The sequence below is a fragment of the Danio rerio genome, chromosome 6, assembly GCF_052040795.2.
Source record: "Danio rerio strain M-AB ecotype USA chromosome 6, GRCz13ab, whole genome shotgun sequence".
Lineage (NCBI taxonomy): Eukaryota > Metazoa > Chordata > Actinopteri > Cypriniformes > Danionidae > Danio > Danio rerio.
The window spans coordinates 40,697,056-40,712,202 of NC_141026.1; the positions used below are offsets into that span (position 1 = coordinate 40,697,056).

At 35.3% G+C, this 15,147-nt stretch overlaps 1 long non-coding RNA gene across 1 annotated transcript in view; it reads left to right on the plus strand.

The window, feature by feature from the left end:
- The window catches only part of LOC147836433 (uncharacterized), a 62,261-nt gene that overhangs the window by 558 nt on the left and 46,556 nt on the right, over nucleotides 1-15,147 (plus strand). The window contains exon 2 of the long non-coding RNA XR_015493943.1: nucleotides 4,021-4,092. This is a non-coding gene — a long non-coding RNA (uncharacterized LOC147836433). The remainder of the gene's footprint in view (nucleotides 1-4,020; nucleotides 4,093-15,147) is intronic.

Consider the following 15,147-nt stretch of genomic DNA (forward strand, 5'->3'; position numbering starts at 1 on the left):
CACAATCATGACATACAGTCTTTATTTATTTTTTTATTTATTTATTTTACTTGTTTAAAAAGTTATTTTAAAATAACTATCTAAAAGCAAATATGTTTAAAGAACGAACCTAAGCATACCTAGTGTAATAAGATCTACCTACAGTAAAATTATATACAGTTGTCAACATCTGAAGTGTACGGTGGCTGATGTGCTGCAACTTAAGAAAACACATGCAGTTACAAAAACGGCAGCAAATTAAGAAAATATCTTCATCCGTTTGATAGTATACGTGCTGCAAATCTTCACAATGCAAACACATTTTTTTAAAAACGTGCTGCATTTCCTCACAACACTTTCAAATAGCATGGAACACAACAGAAATGTTTCAAGAGGACCCTAAAATGTGACAGACCCGGCTATTTAGGTGATGGTTATTTAGGCTAATACAATACAAAAGACACGAGAATCAGGATGTTAAATTAAACAAAAACCCACCTTTTAAAGGTCACCTACAATAGTTATGGCACATCCGAGTGAGTCCATCACATTTTTGGGTCTACTTGTGAGAAAATGCAGTGTGTTTTATGAATTTTTATTGCATTGTGTGAACATGCTGCAGGTTTTTTTTTAAAAATGCATTTGCATTGTGAGGATTTGAACAGTGGCGTAGCGCAAAATGCCCCCCTGCAGGGATCGCTGGGGGGCCCCCTGATGAAGTGTGTGTGTGTGGGGGGGGTACGTCATACGTCAATTTGCATATCACTGACGTCATCACGTTCTACCGTCTCTGTTTAACAGCCTATGGTTACTAAAGGGGTATAATTGCACTACACTTTATATATGCATGTTTATTTAACTAAATTTATTGCTGTTTGAATACAGTATGTCATTATAGATGTGTAGTGAATGTGCAGTAATCTCTCATATGTAATAAACTCAGACAAGTTCAGAAACTGTCACTAAAATATCTGTGATTGTGAACAAGAAAAGAATAAACGGTCCAGTTAAATTGTTAAAATAAAGGAGAAGCAGATCGGTTAGACTGTACAAGGGAAATACCTTCACACTGCCTGTGCTAAATCATTTGTCGTCGGTACGCAGAGGGGTGATCTGCTCTCGGGCTGCAGGTGGGAGAGGCTGCTGTACGAGGACTGACTGGGCCGCCTGTCAGTGCTGTGAGGCGGGGGAGGGGCCGGCGGCATCACACGCAGCTCGTTGAGAAGAGTAGGGACGGTACAGTATGGACAAATGACAGTCTAAAAAAATCTCCAATAACACACAAAAAAGTCGCTAGATGTGTCGCTAGGGGGGTCTGAAAAGTCGCTAAATCTAGTGAAAAAACGCTAAGTTGGCAACGTTTGGCGGCAAGCAATCAGAATGAAGTAGTCCACCGCTTGAGAGGTGTTCAGAGAACACAGACCTGTGAACTTTGGTTCCGACCTGCCGGATTTTTAATTATTGAAAATCGCGACGACGAGGGGCCCCCTAATCACGCGGGGCCCCCCTGCGGTGCGTGCCCTGCGGGCCCGTCCGCTACGCCACTGGATTTGTAGCATGTGTGCTGTTAAACTGATGAAAATATTTTCTTAATTTGCTGGCGTTTTTTTGTAATTGCATGCGTTTTCTTAAATTGCAGCTCTCTTGGCCACCGTAGAAGTGGATAAAAAATTCAAAAATGTCTTAAATGAAATAAAATGTCCCCTATTTTACATTAAAAAGTTCCTGTTTTGGTTTTAGGGGTCTCCAACAACCTGTTGATATGCATGTAAGGTCAAAAACACTTCCATTGTCTTGTGCATTTATTTTTACTTAAATATCCCAGCGACTCTCACGTGAATCATTCAGCGATTCATTTGTTCTCAAACCCCTTCTTGGCCCGAAGCTAATCTGTGCTGATTGGTCCGATGACCCAGTCTGTTGCGATTGGTTGACTGTGTTCAGCATAAGACAGAGAGAAAAGCCCACCACGACTATGAAATAGCAGAAAGAGAGTATGTGAAAGCCCAATGCAGGAATGCAATAAATTAATTCAGTTAAAGACCAGCTTATTGCTTTTCTCTTAGCCCTAACCCCAAGTAATAACAACACACATTCAGTATTAATCCACACAGTGGCAAAAATTGTAACTCATTTGAAAGTTAACCGCGCCATGTGTGTGAGGAACAGCTATTGGTTGCCATAGCAAAGGCAAACAGCAGAGGATCGCCAGTCCAGAAATGCACTTAAAAATCAGTAAAAGAAAAAGCATGCGTCACGTTATTAACGTGGTTTTGGAAGCAATATGTGAACAGCCCCATAAAGATTTAACCTGAGAGATACAGTACAAGCACTGATCTATAATCGATACATGATCACAAGCCACGCTAAGTGATTACAATTTACAACACACAATTAAACACATATTTTTCAAACTACACAAAATGAGGCAACACTTTTAATGACACTTACATGTTATGATCCGGAGAAAGAAGAAACTGGTCCAATTAAACTGTAAAAGTTATTGACAAAGTCCCTATCAAAGTCTGACAAAGTCCCATAGTCTCTGCTGCTTCTTCAATAGCAAATGGCCGGTAAATCCCACGCTGCAGCATAGGTTAGTGTATCAAAAATCTGAAAAATGTCAGGAACAAACACTGCTCTAGGTTGGCTATACTGTGATGTTGTTGTGAAAATTTACTTTAACCCTTTATTCCCTGCAGCCAGGGCTGGCGTGTCCATAACGGCGACCCAGGTAGCGCAATAGGGAGGGCGGCGCCCGCGACAGTGTGTGGAAGGAAAGCACGTGCACATTTTAACAGAACTGGAAGTACATATTTGATGACGTACCGTATCAATGTCGAAGCGATCAAAAAGAAGATCCAAACCCAACTCAATTCGTTTTTTTCGACTCTGAGTCAAATATTTTGCTAAAAAATCAATAGTTTTAAACAATATGCACTTTTAGATTTAAACCTCAGCTGGATGTTTTCATTAAATTAGAGCTGTGTTACACACTGCATGAAAAGTCATTTTCAAAAACGCATAACAGGGGCTCTTTAAGTGGTTTTGATTGACTTATATTGACTTATACAGCAATTAGCTTACAAATAACAAGAAATAAATGCAGTTTAACAAAATGGGAAACACAAAACCACCCATTTGCTGCAGCTAGCCCATACTTTAATCACGTTTGTGGTAGGCTAATAAAAATACATGGTAATTTATAATTTAAATAAAAAGATACAATATTTCGTTCACCAATATAAATACAAATATATGCGCCTTTGAAAAGTTAACTGAAATCCTTTAAAACTGTCGTAATTAAAAAGAAGGAAAGGTTAGAAAAATCACAAGGTTGAGCAGTTCAACAAATCACATATGTTTCTGTTGAGTTTGTCTCAGAAGATCCAAACCCAACTCGATTAGTTTTTTTTCGACTCTGAGTCAAATATTTTGCTTAAAAGTCAATAGTTTTAAACAATATGCACTTTTAGATTTAAACCTCAGCTGTGTTTCACACTGGATGGAAAGTAATTTTCAAAAACACATAATAGGGGCTCTTTAAGAGGTTTTGATTGACTTATGTTGACTACTGTTCACCATCTTAAAACATTTTTCACATTGATTCTGATTGTAGTAATTACATAAATGTAATAATGTAGCCTAGTTTAAAATTGCTCTCATGAAGGGAAAAACTGCTAAATAGGGTGTATGGAGAAGTATGCAGAAAGACTTTCAGGCCCAATCCCAATTCTACCCCTTAGCCCTTCCCCTTAGCTTGACCCCTCGTTTTGCACGTGCCTGTGAAGGGGTAGTGGTGTCCCAATTCTCCTTAGCTTGAAGGTGTAGGGCTTAAGTCAAGGGGTACACACCCCTTCAAAGGCAGATTTTTCAGGACCACACTCGAAACCAAGGGGTAAGAAAAATATTCAGAATTCTCCAGCCACAGCTGCACCTGGAAGTTAGGAGATCCACAAATTAGTATTTTTTTTAGCATTATTACGAACAAACAAACACGATTTGACATATTTGATTGCAATGATTTGAAAAAACATCCAGCCTCTCTGATTCTGCTTTGAAATGTGCTGAAGACAAATTTGGATGGAATACTCACTGCATACACAAACCCAGGTCACCCTTCATTCATTTTCATATTACAGAAAATGTGTAATTATGCTGATAACATGAACCAAACATAAGCATGAACGCATAGATGATACATATGCGATGCACAATGGACACTATATTGTCATAGCGTGGACATAAAAGGGCATGTTGACATGCACTGTATGCACGTGATTTATTACCCTCAACTAATTTGATGATTACTTCATTTTAGCAGGTATTACTAATTAAAGTCGAAAATGCACTTGCAAGCAGAACAAGTCCTCCTGTAATGAATCCCATGAGTTGCTTCTAATAGATTTTTAATCTGATCTTCCCCCTGCCACCTAACTAATGGCGATATAAAACAGGATCTTTGAGGTGCATCATTTTATCTTTATCAAAAATAACATAGATCAGCATTGGGGAGCAGACACTGAGTTATTGATTCTTTTTTGTTTTCCTGTAATGACCTTTTTTCTTGTATCGTTCTTTTGATAAATGGCAACCGAGCTGCAATCCGTTTGGGCTTTGAGATGTGATATAGTCATTATTAAAATGAAAGCCCCTGCACCAGGAATTATTAAATCCAGCTGTGAACTCTGTGGTGTTTTATCTGCCATGATAGACTGATCAGTTTAATTGTTAAGGTGCCAAGGCTGCAGGTCTTTATGTAGGACTGACCCAGAAATGGGAACCGACAAGATATGAACAATAGACTGCTGCAATGGGGTTTTACCCCATACACGAGCAATAGAGTGCTGTTATGGGGTTTAAACTCTTATGCAATATAAACTATATTAATATTCATTCATTTTCTTTTCGGCTTCCCTTTATGAATATGCAGTAGCCGCAGCAGTTTGAACCACCAACTTATTCAGCATATGTTTTATGCAGCGGATGCCCTTCCAGCCGCAACCCAACACTGGGACACACCCACAGACTCTTGCATTAGCACACATACACTACAGCCAATAGCTTATTTAATTCACCTATAGCACATGTCTTTGGACAGGAGGAAACCAGAGGAAACCCACGTGAACACGGGGAGAACATGCAAACTCCACACAGAAATGCCAATTGACCCAGGCCAAGGCTCGAACCAGCGACCTTTTTGCTGTGAGGTGATCGTGCTACCAACTGCTATACTGTTTATATTAATATAAAATTAATAAATATATTTAAAATACATATTAGAAATATATGAAATATATTAACTTATATATTGATATAAATATATCTAATTATTTAATATATACTTAATCTTAATAGTCAAAATTCAGAATAATATATTTGATGCTACAAATATGCTACAGTGTATAATAATTGTCAATTTGCTACTGTATCTTGATTTACACATAATTAATACAACAGATTTTTAATATAATTATGCACTATTTTGTGGTTTAACAAGTACTGGTAAGAATGTTTTTACATGGTTTTTATATAAATATACTGTATCTGCTATGCTGAATGACCATGAAATATTATTTCACCCATGTTTGACACTTTGTTTTAAAAAAAGGTATTTGAAAAATTCAAGCAGACTTGCTTTTAATATGCTGATGATGCGTCTCATTTTGGCATTGGCAACAAATAACATTTTACATATAAAATGGATGTTTTATATACAGAGAAAAAACATCTTAAAAACAAATTAGTGAGTCTACTGTCATTTTTCAAATACCTTTTGATAAAATAAAGTGGCAAAATGGATGAAATAATGTTACATTGTCATTCAGCATAACAAATATATTTATATAAAATATAAAATCATTTATTCTGACAAAAGCCAAAAATATTGACAAAAGAAAAAGTCATGACTATGAATGTTTTTATGTCACTGCAACCTGTTTAATAGATTAATCAGAACTCAACTACTTTTTTTAAAGTTGCGCAAAGCTTAACTTAATATTTTTAGTCAGATGTTCATTTGAATCAAAAACAAAATGAAGGCAGTAATGCCATGATCAAATACTGACAATCTTTTTTTGAAATTAATGGACAAACTATTCTATGTAAAATTGACAGTGACAAAATTGAGAAGTAAAAAGATGTGATATGCTAACACAATTTCAAGGCAATTTGTAATTTTTTTATTTAGTGGCTAATTTATATGAATTCGTATGATCTTATTCATACAATTTAGAACAATTTGATCATCCCCCAATGATGGTTGGGTTTAGGGGCAGGGTTGGGTGTCATGCCTCCTTTTTAAAATCTTACATTTTTGTATGACTGAATTCACACAGGGTGTCCGCCAGGCCTTAAAAGTCTTATATTTCAAAACCTAAATTTTAGGCCTTAAAAAGTCTTGAATTCAGTGACATATTGTATTGTAGGTCTTAAATCATTTTAAACAGGTCTTAATTTTGCTTTGTCCAAGTAAAGCTACTTAATTTGGGCAATAATGACCAACATTGCATCTCAATAAACCCAAGTTTTTTATTGCAAAGAGATACAGTTTACTACAGCTGTCGGACATTTTTACAGCAAATACCCCAAATAAAGTTCCCTTATCAGGAAAAAAACCTAAAAACAATGACACGATTCCTCATGATAACACCGGGCCATTAGAAAAAATGTTAGCTCTGTACGAGTCTAAAATGTCATTCTTAATGGTCTTAAAGAGTCTTATAAAGTTATACATTTGATTTAATGAAACCTGCAGAAACCTCCTTGTATGAATTTGTACGAATTAGTCACTAAACCAGGGATGTCAAACTCAATTCCTGGAGGGCCACAGTCCTGCACAGTTTAGTTCCAACCCTGCTCTAACACACTTACCTGTAGGTTTCAAACAAGCCTGAAGGACTCAATTAGTTTGATCAGGTGTGTTTAAATAGGGTTGGAACTAAACTGTTCAGGGCTGCGGCCCTCGAAGAACTGAGTTTGACAACCCTGACCTAAACTGACAAAACGTAAAATGCCTTTTACTCAGCCAGGCTACCAGAGTAGTTTACCCCAATCTAAATTGTGAACTATAGATATAAATATAAATATAGATATAAATAGATATAGATATAAAAGTGTAAAAACTCACAATATCGTCATATATTGTGGATTACATCATCATACATGCATCATCGAGTCTCTTTCATTGCCCTTGAGACAATGTAGCCTTTTCGGTCATAGTTCAAACTCAAACTTGGTCTCAGATGTGTCTCCTAAAATAAGAAAAATACAATCAAATGAAAGCAGTGTTGGACAGTACAGAGCTTTAAAGTGATTGTGAAGCTCATAGCTAATAGATTTTTAATGAGAAATGTTAGAGTTTAACAGTTTTGAAGATCTTGGTAGATTTTTGCACATATTGTGGTAGATCTTGTGGAAAGTGTTAGGGAAATGACATATGAAGAAAAATCTGAGAAGCAGGAGTCATAAACCGAAGTCTCCATCGCCTTCCGTTTAATCACATCGTTTTCAGAAAGAAACATTTGAGATATTATAAAATATCATTTTTCATTTCTTTCCAATGTGGACAAAGATGATCCAAGTTAGATTTTAATACAAAAGAAAGTTGACAAATCATTCCAAAAAATGTCAGCATGCAAATAATCTTAATTAGATCATTACCACGAGAGCTTACAGTATATGTGGCTTTGCTGGCTTTTAATGAAATACAGCTGCATATTCAGGATTGCACAGTATTGCAGCATACAGTATTAGTGTGTATACAGCAGTTCTGTGTTCTCTGTTACAGGATGCTGCCTTTAAAGCTAGCTGACGCCATCTAATCCGTCAAAGGGGACATTTCATGTTGTTCAGTCAAGAAATGGGGTGCAACATAAAAATTAAATCTAACATTTTGTGAATAAGAGCAAATCCTTCCAACCGCTTAATAGGTTTCATGCTTGAACAGGAATCTTATTATAGTCTGATAGTTATAGTTTCGGTTCTCTCCCCGAACACTTTCTGCCCCTCTGTTTACTTGATATATTTCTGACTAAGCTGTTTTGGGGTTTCAGTTAAATCAAAGATCTGAAAGCTATTAACGTGTCACAAACAGTAATGTAGTTTCGGCGAGGTGTGCATTTATACTTGTGTTTCTGAATTCTGGTAAATATGCCACTTAAGGTATGCAAATGTATGATATACAGTTGAAGTCAGAATTATTAGCCCCTCTTTGAATTTTTTTTTCTTTTTTAAATATTTCCCAAATGTTGTTGAACAGAGCAAGGAAATTTTCACAGTATGTCTGATAATATTTTTTTCTTCTTGAGCAAGTCGTATTTATTTATTTTCAGCTAAAATAAAAACAGTTTTAAATTTTTTTTTAAACCCATTTTAAGGTCAATATTATTATCCCCTTTTAGTTATTTTTTTTATTGTCAACATAACAAACCATTATAATCAATAACTTGCCTAATTACCATAACCTGCCTAGTTAACCTAATTAACCTAGATAAGCCTTTAAATGCCACTTTAAGATGAGTATTAGTATCTTACAAATATCTAGATTAAATAATAATATCTAATATTATTATTAATATATTAGTAATATATTATGTGCTGTCTTCATGGCATAGATAAAATACATCAGTTATTAGAAATGTGTTATTTAAACTATTATGTTTAAAAATGTGTTGAAGAAATCTTCTCTCCGTTAAACAGAAATGGAGGAAAAATAAACAGGGAGGCTAATAATTCAGGGGGGCTAATAATTCTGACTTTAGCTGTATAAGATATAATATATGACAATTCCTTAAAATGATAATTTTATAATGCGTGGTTATTAAAAATAAATTATTTTGTCTGAAATCTGAATTAAATAACAGTACTTGACCATGTCTTTTTTTGAAATTGTAAATGAAACGAAGATAATTGTTTACAAAAAAACATAATTTTAATATTATTCAGTGTTACTTGCCATCTCAATTATTATTATTCAGGTTTTTTTAATGGTTAGCATTTCAAGTAAATTTAAGTAAATTGTTTGCATACCTTTTTTCAGAGTAGGAAATTTAGAAGAAGGAAAATCTCATTTTGAAGTTTGCTAAAGTGTATAGTTTTATTAACTTCAGTGGTTCATTTTTATAAAATGAAAAAATATGTTTGATGAGAATTTTAATTAAATCTAAAAAAAATAAGGCCAATTTGCAGTCACAATTAAATATCTATTTTTAAATAAACAACCATTTAAGATCATATAAGATATATGTATTTAAAATCATAATATAAAAAACTGAGCAATTACTAATAAGATATATAATAAAAAATGTGTGTGTATATATACATCACTTAAAAGACATTTAGGGAGGGAATACACAAAGTGATGAAGTGTTTCGTGGGTAATTTTGTCCCATTCTTCCTGCAAACAAGTCTTAAGATGGGCAACAATACACTGTCTTCGTTGACGCATTTTGCGCTTCAAAATGTGCCACACATTCTGTATTGGGGACAGGTCGGCACTGCAGACAGGCCAGTCGTGTTCTTGTATCCTCATCCTCTGCAGCCAGGAGTTGTAATGTGTGCAGAATGTGGTTTTGTATTGTCTTGTTGAAACATGAATGGGTGTCTCTGGAAAGATGTTCTCCAAAATCTCTATGCACTTTTCAGCATTAACGGTGCAAGTTAAACTTTGCCAAGGGCACTGATACAACCCCATATTATGACAGACAATGGATTTTGGACGTTGTTGGTAAGTCTTAATGATCCTTTCCGTGTTTGGTCCGGAGCACACAGCATCCATTTTCCACAAAAGTACAATTCTGATTTATCTGACCACAGTGCATGTTTCCATGTGTGATGGTCCATTCCAGATGCCTCAGAGCTCAGAGAAGTCAACGCTGCTTCTGGACACTGTTAATATAGAACTTTCTTTTGGCACAGAACAGTTTTAACTGGGATTTGTGAATGTAACTACATATTGTGGTACTTGACAAAGGTTTGTCAAAGTATTCCTGAGCTCATGTGGTGATATTGCTTGTAGATGAATGAGGATTCTTAATACTGTGCTGCCTTTTTGATTTGGAGGTCACAGTAGTTCAACTCAGTCTTATGCACTTGTTTTTTATACACTGAAATTTCTTTAGATTCCTTGAATCTTTTAATGATGTTATGCACTGTTGAAGGTGACACATCCGAATGTCTTCCTATCTTTCTTTGAGGAAGATTGTTTATAGACATTTCAATAATTTTCTCATGTATTTGTTGGGAAACTGCTGATCCTCTACCCACATTTGCTACTAAATGACTAGTCTGGATGCTGCTTTTCAACCAAATCATAATTACAATCACCTGCTGCCATCACCTGTTTCAAATCACATCATTATTTAACCAATTTACCTGGTTACTTACTCTATTGACTAACTCTAATTGAAAGTGTTGTTGGTCTGAATGTCAAAATAGGATGTATATTTACCAATGAAATGAAGTTGAACAAACAAAACATGAAATATTTTGTGTTAATTTTGTCTGCAATGAATGCAATAGAAGTCAAAGTAAATTTGGAAATCACTACTTTTTTATTTGCTTTTTCCATACTGTCCAAACTTTTTTCTGATTTGGGGTTGTATGTTTATATGACAATAAAATAATGCTTTAATTTCAAATATTGTAAATACCATTTTAATTTAGATTTATGAAACGCCCAACAACTAAAGCAATCCTTGAGGAGAGCTGATTCAAAACACCACCATACCTTTTAAAACAATCCCTGCATGGTGTAATTTGTGAATTTCATAATGCACCGATAAGCACAGTAGAATCTCCTCTGAAAACATATGCTCCGTATGTCTCTGGATGTAGTGGCAAATGTCATGGGAAGCGTAATTAGCATGCGTGATTAATTAAAAAGCATTATCAATCGTTAGCCCTTCAGCCGCAAAAGAATACACTAAAAGGTCGAAATCTATAATTAGTTTATTTGGAGTAAAACAGATATGAGCAGCAAGCAAGAGTCGCTGGCATCTCTGCCAGAATTATTTTTCACGCCGCTGTATTAATTTGTTCATTAATTGGCACATAAATGAGAAATCTGATATTCTCCGCGGGGAAATCGAGCCATGTGAAGCGCTTTCCTCCTGCGAGTGCCCACACTACCAGAGATCACAGCACTATGACACTTTATTTAAAAATATCTGCACGTTAAACACTGTTATTTGCCTTTCTCATCAGCTAGATCATGTTCTGATGACAGAGCAAACCCACTAGAGGGGCGACTGTTGATTATCTAAGTATATGAAAATGTATGTTTCTGTTTTCTTTCGCACACCATGCAAGATCATACCTCCGGGTAATGGAGAAGAGGAGCAAAACAAGCCCTTATTAAATCTGACTGCACCTATAGGTAGGAGGCCAATGAGAGGAGAGCTGTAGGGATGCCAATAATGTAGATTTTGGACTTAATAACAGACGCCGCATGAATATTTGCACAGAGGGATGTGTGATTAATCTAAATTAGCGATGTTAGAGAGAGGAAATGGGGGGAAAAAAACTGGTGGTAGCGAATTTACAATGAGGCCTAAGGGGAAATAGAGGCATTGCAATAGAAGGGGTTCATTGAGGAAGGTCATTAATCTCAAACGGGGGTCAAGCGGAAAGTCGTGCATGCTTGTTCTTTGAAATTGGTGATGTTAAAGGTGGCTATTTTTGTTTTGAAGGTCTCTTTTAATAGGTTTTCCTTGGTCAGAGGTCATAAAATAGATTTGTTTTGTTGCTATATACTATTTGCATTGCCTCATTTACAGCAATTTCTTTGAACAATGTCACTTTTAAAGGGTTGGTTCACTCCAAAATGAAAAATTGCCTCATTATTTATTCCCCTCATGTGGTACAAATGCTCAAATATGTTTTGAACATGTAAAGGGTGAGTACATTTTATTTTGGGGTGAACTGTCATTTTAAAGAAACACATTTTACAAGGCCCCTAGAGTTAAGCAGTTGAGTTTTACAGGTTTTAAGTCCATTCAGTCGATCTGTGGGTCTGGCGGGAGCACTTTTAGCTTAGCTTAGCATTGATTATTGAATCGGATTAGACCATTAGCATCTCGAAGAAAATGTTTAATAATTTTCCTGTTTTAAATTAATGTCTTTTCTTTACCAGGGCTGAAGCATAGTATGCATCACCTGAAAATAAACCCTGGCTAAGTTACTCTAACAGCGCTGCCTAATATTATTGCACCTACTGCAGCCATGGTACTGCAGGAAAATTCCTTGATTATTATGACAGAACAAGAGTAACTAGATATACAGTACCCAATTTCTGTTTAACGGAAAGAAGTTTTTTCCATGATGATAGTAAGTAATATTTTACTAGATATTTTTCAAGACACTTCTATACAGCTTAAAGTGATCTTTGCTACGCTAAGCTAAAAGTTCTCCCACCATACCCAGAGATCAGTTAAACGGATTAAAAATTCTATTGAATCCACTGAATTGACTTGTAAACAGTCTCCTCTGAATGGTCAGATGGCACAGTTTGATTTGATTGGTTGATTACTTATCAATCAATCTTATTGTTTTTGTGAAATTGCAATAGTATATTTTTCATTTCATCACCACAGCAAAAAAATGCTCCTTGACATTAATGTTGACAACATAAGCAAACAAATTGATTGATGGAGTGTATGAGTAGACGCTGTTTATGGGCATCAAATGAAGACTATTGGCTGTCATTATGCAAATTTTTTGATGTATTTAGATCAACTACCGAATTTCAATGTAATTGCTGACAACTTGTTTTGACAGTTCAGAATGTGTTTATTTTAGAAGACAATAATTATAATTTTTGTACAGTTTGATCTCCGAAACGTTGCAGAGCTTTTAAATTTATAAACCCCTACCTCAAACACACACACACTCTCTCTTTCTCACACACACACACACACATGGTTGTGATGGGAAGGTGGAGGATCGCGGATGAAAGTGAAGGGTGGGGGATGTTGGGGGCTGAGATTGCGGATGAAAGTGAAGAGCGGGGGTGGGGGGTAAATGTATGGGCCATCCATCCCCACCCTCCCTTTTCCTTAAGCGGCGCCCCTGCTCTGCCCACATACAGTGACAAGCAGAGGACGCTAGGAAAAATATTACTGCTGTTGGGCAACATAATGTACTTGAAGTTTTTTTTTGTTAAGAATGTAGTTGTTTAGATTGCAACTATGCAGTTTATTTAGGACAGTGCAATATTTTCAAATATTTGTAATTTCGGGGCATCAAATTCAGTGCATGGGCTGCCTTCAGCCATATTGAGCAGAGCAAAGAAAGTGATGGTTGACGTTCCGCTACAAGATGGCGACATTGACCACATAATAAGTCCTTAAAGGGAAGAAAAACAGCATTTTCTTAACGCAAGTTTTAAACTACATGTGAACTGATTCCTCTGCATCTGAAATATACAATATGGAAAATGATATTTCAGATTTGCTCATTTTTGTATGAAGTGTTTATTGTAAGAGATTTATCATTTTATTTTTTAATTACTTTCAGTTAATTTATCAGATTCCAATTCATGTTTTTCTTGTTGAATTTTGCCTAGTTTTTGTACATAAACTGGCATGACGGGCGACACAGTGGCTCAGTGGTTAGCACTGTCACCTCACAGCAAAAAGGTCGCTGGTCAGTTGGCATATCTGTGTGGAGTTTGCATCTACTCCCCGTGTTTTTGTGGGTTTCCTCCGGATGCTCCGGTTTCCTCCAAAGTTCCCCAATGCTATACAGTAGGTGAATTGAATAAATTAAATTGGCCATGTATGTGGGTGTGTATGGGTTTCATGGTGCTGGGTTGCAGCTGGAAGGGCATCCACTGTGTAAAACATAAGCTGGATAAGTTGAGAGTTCATTCCGCTGTGGCGACCCCTGATGAATAAGTGACTAAGCTGAAAGAAAATGAATGAAAGAATTGGTAAAACTTAATGTTAATGTATTTACTAGAATGAATGAACAATGAGCAATGTTTATTACATTATTTACTCATATGTGTTCATGTTATTCAATCAAAAAAGCTGTCCATTGTTAGTTCATGTTAACTCATAGTGCATTAATGTTAACAAGCAAAACTTTGGATTTTTATAATGCATTAGTAAATGCTGAACTAATTAACAAATGCTGATTGTTCATATTAGTTCGTGTTAAATGCATTTACTAATATTTACTAATTTACCATTGTTATGTATTACCCGTGAATTTACAGAACAAAAAAAAAATGTAGGTGCTTTTGTCCTTTCACAGAAACAAGATGGTTTAGATTGTAGACTTTTGCATAAGATAGCATATGGGCTGTTTTATCTTCTAGGATCACATAGATTGCAGTTTGCCTCCAATAAAATCAGTCATAAGAAATCTATCACAGCAAATTCTGGTCTTTGGAATAAACTCCCTGGGAGTCAAAATCAACTCAATCTGAGTGTACATGCGTGACCATCAAATGTACTCCCATTCAGAGTTAAAATCACTCTGCTTTTGGGGTTGAATTTTAACACTTTTTTTTTAGTTAGATCATAACACTTTCTGGAGTTAAAATTGTAATCCTACAGAGAGTACTTTTACATTTGGGTATAATATAAACTCCTTACCAATGTTAAAATGTAACACTTTTTAGAGTTAAAGTGTACTTCAAACATTATATATATATGAAAATGACTGAACTGATGCAATACTCTTCACTTACTGCTTTTATTCATGCAAATCCACACATTAGATTTAGAATTTCCATCGATGTACACACTTTGAAATTAATTGTCATCAAAGCATTAAATCTAACAGCAAAACATTTACAATTAATGTATGTTAGCAGCTAGTGCCAACTAAAACCAATGGCTTAGTAAAATTGCATGAGACAATCAACACATTACATTATATAAAATTAATTTCGCAGGAATCAAAAGCAGCAAAAAAATATCTTGTCATACTCCTTAATCACTGTCAACTCTGCTGGCTTTGAAGTTAAAATTTGCTCGATTTTCTGAAACGAAGAAAAAAAAAATTATTAAGAAAGATAACCAAAATTAATCTTTTTTTAACAAAAAAAAACGTAATCTAATAACTACGTTTATAATATTTTTTACTTTAAAATGCATTCATTTTGTAACATTATTTTGTAATGTTTACGGTATAAGATCTATGTATATGGAAGTTAAAAAA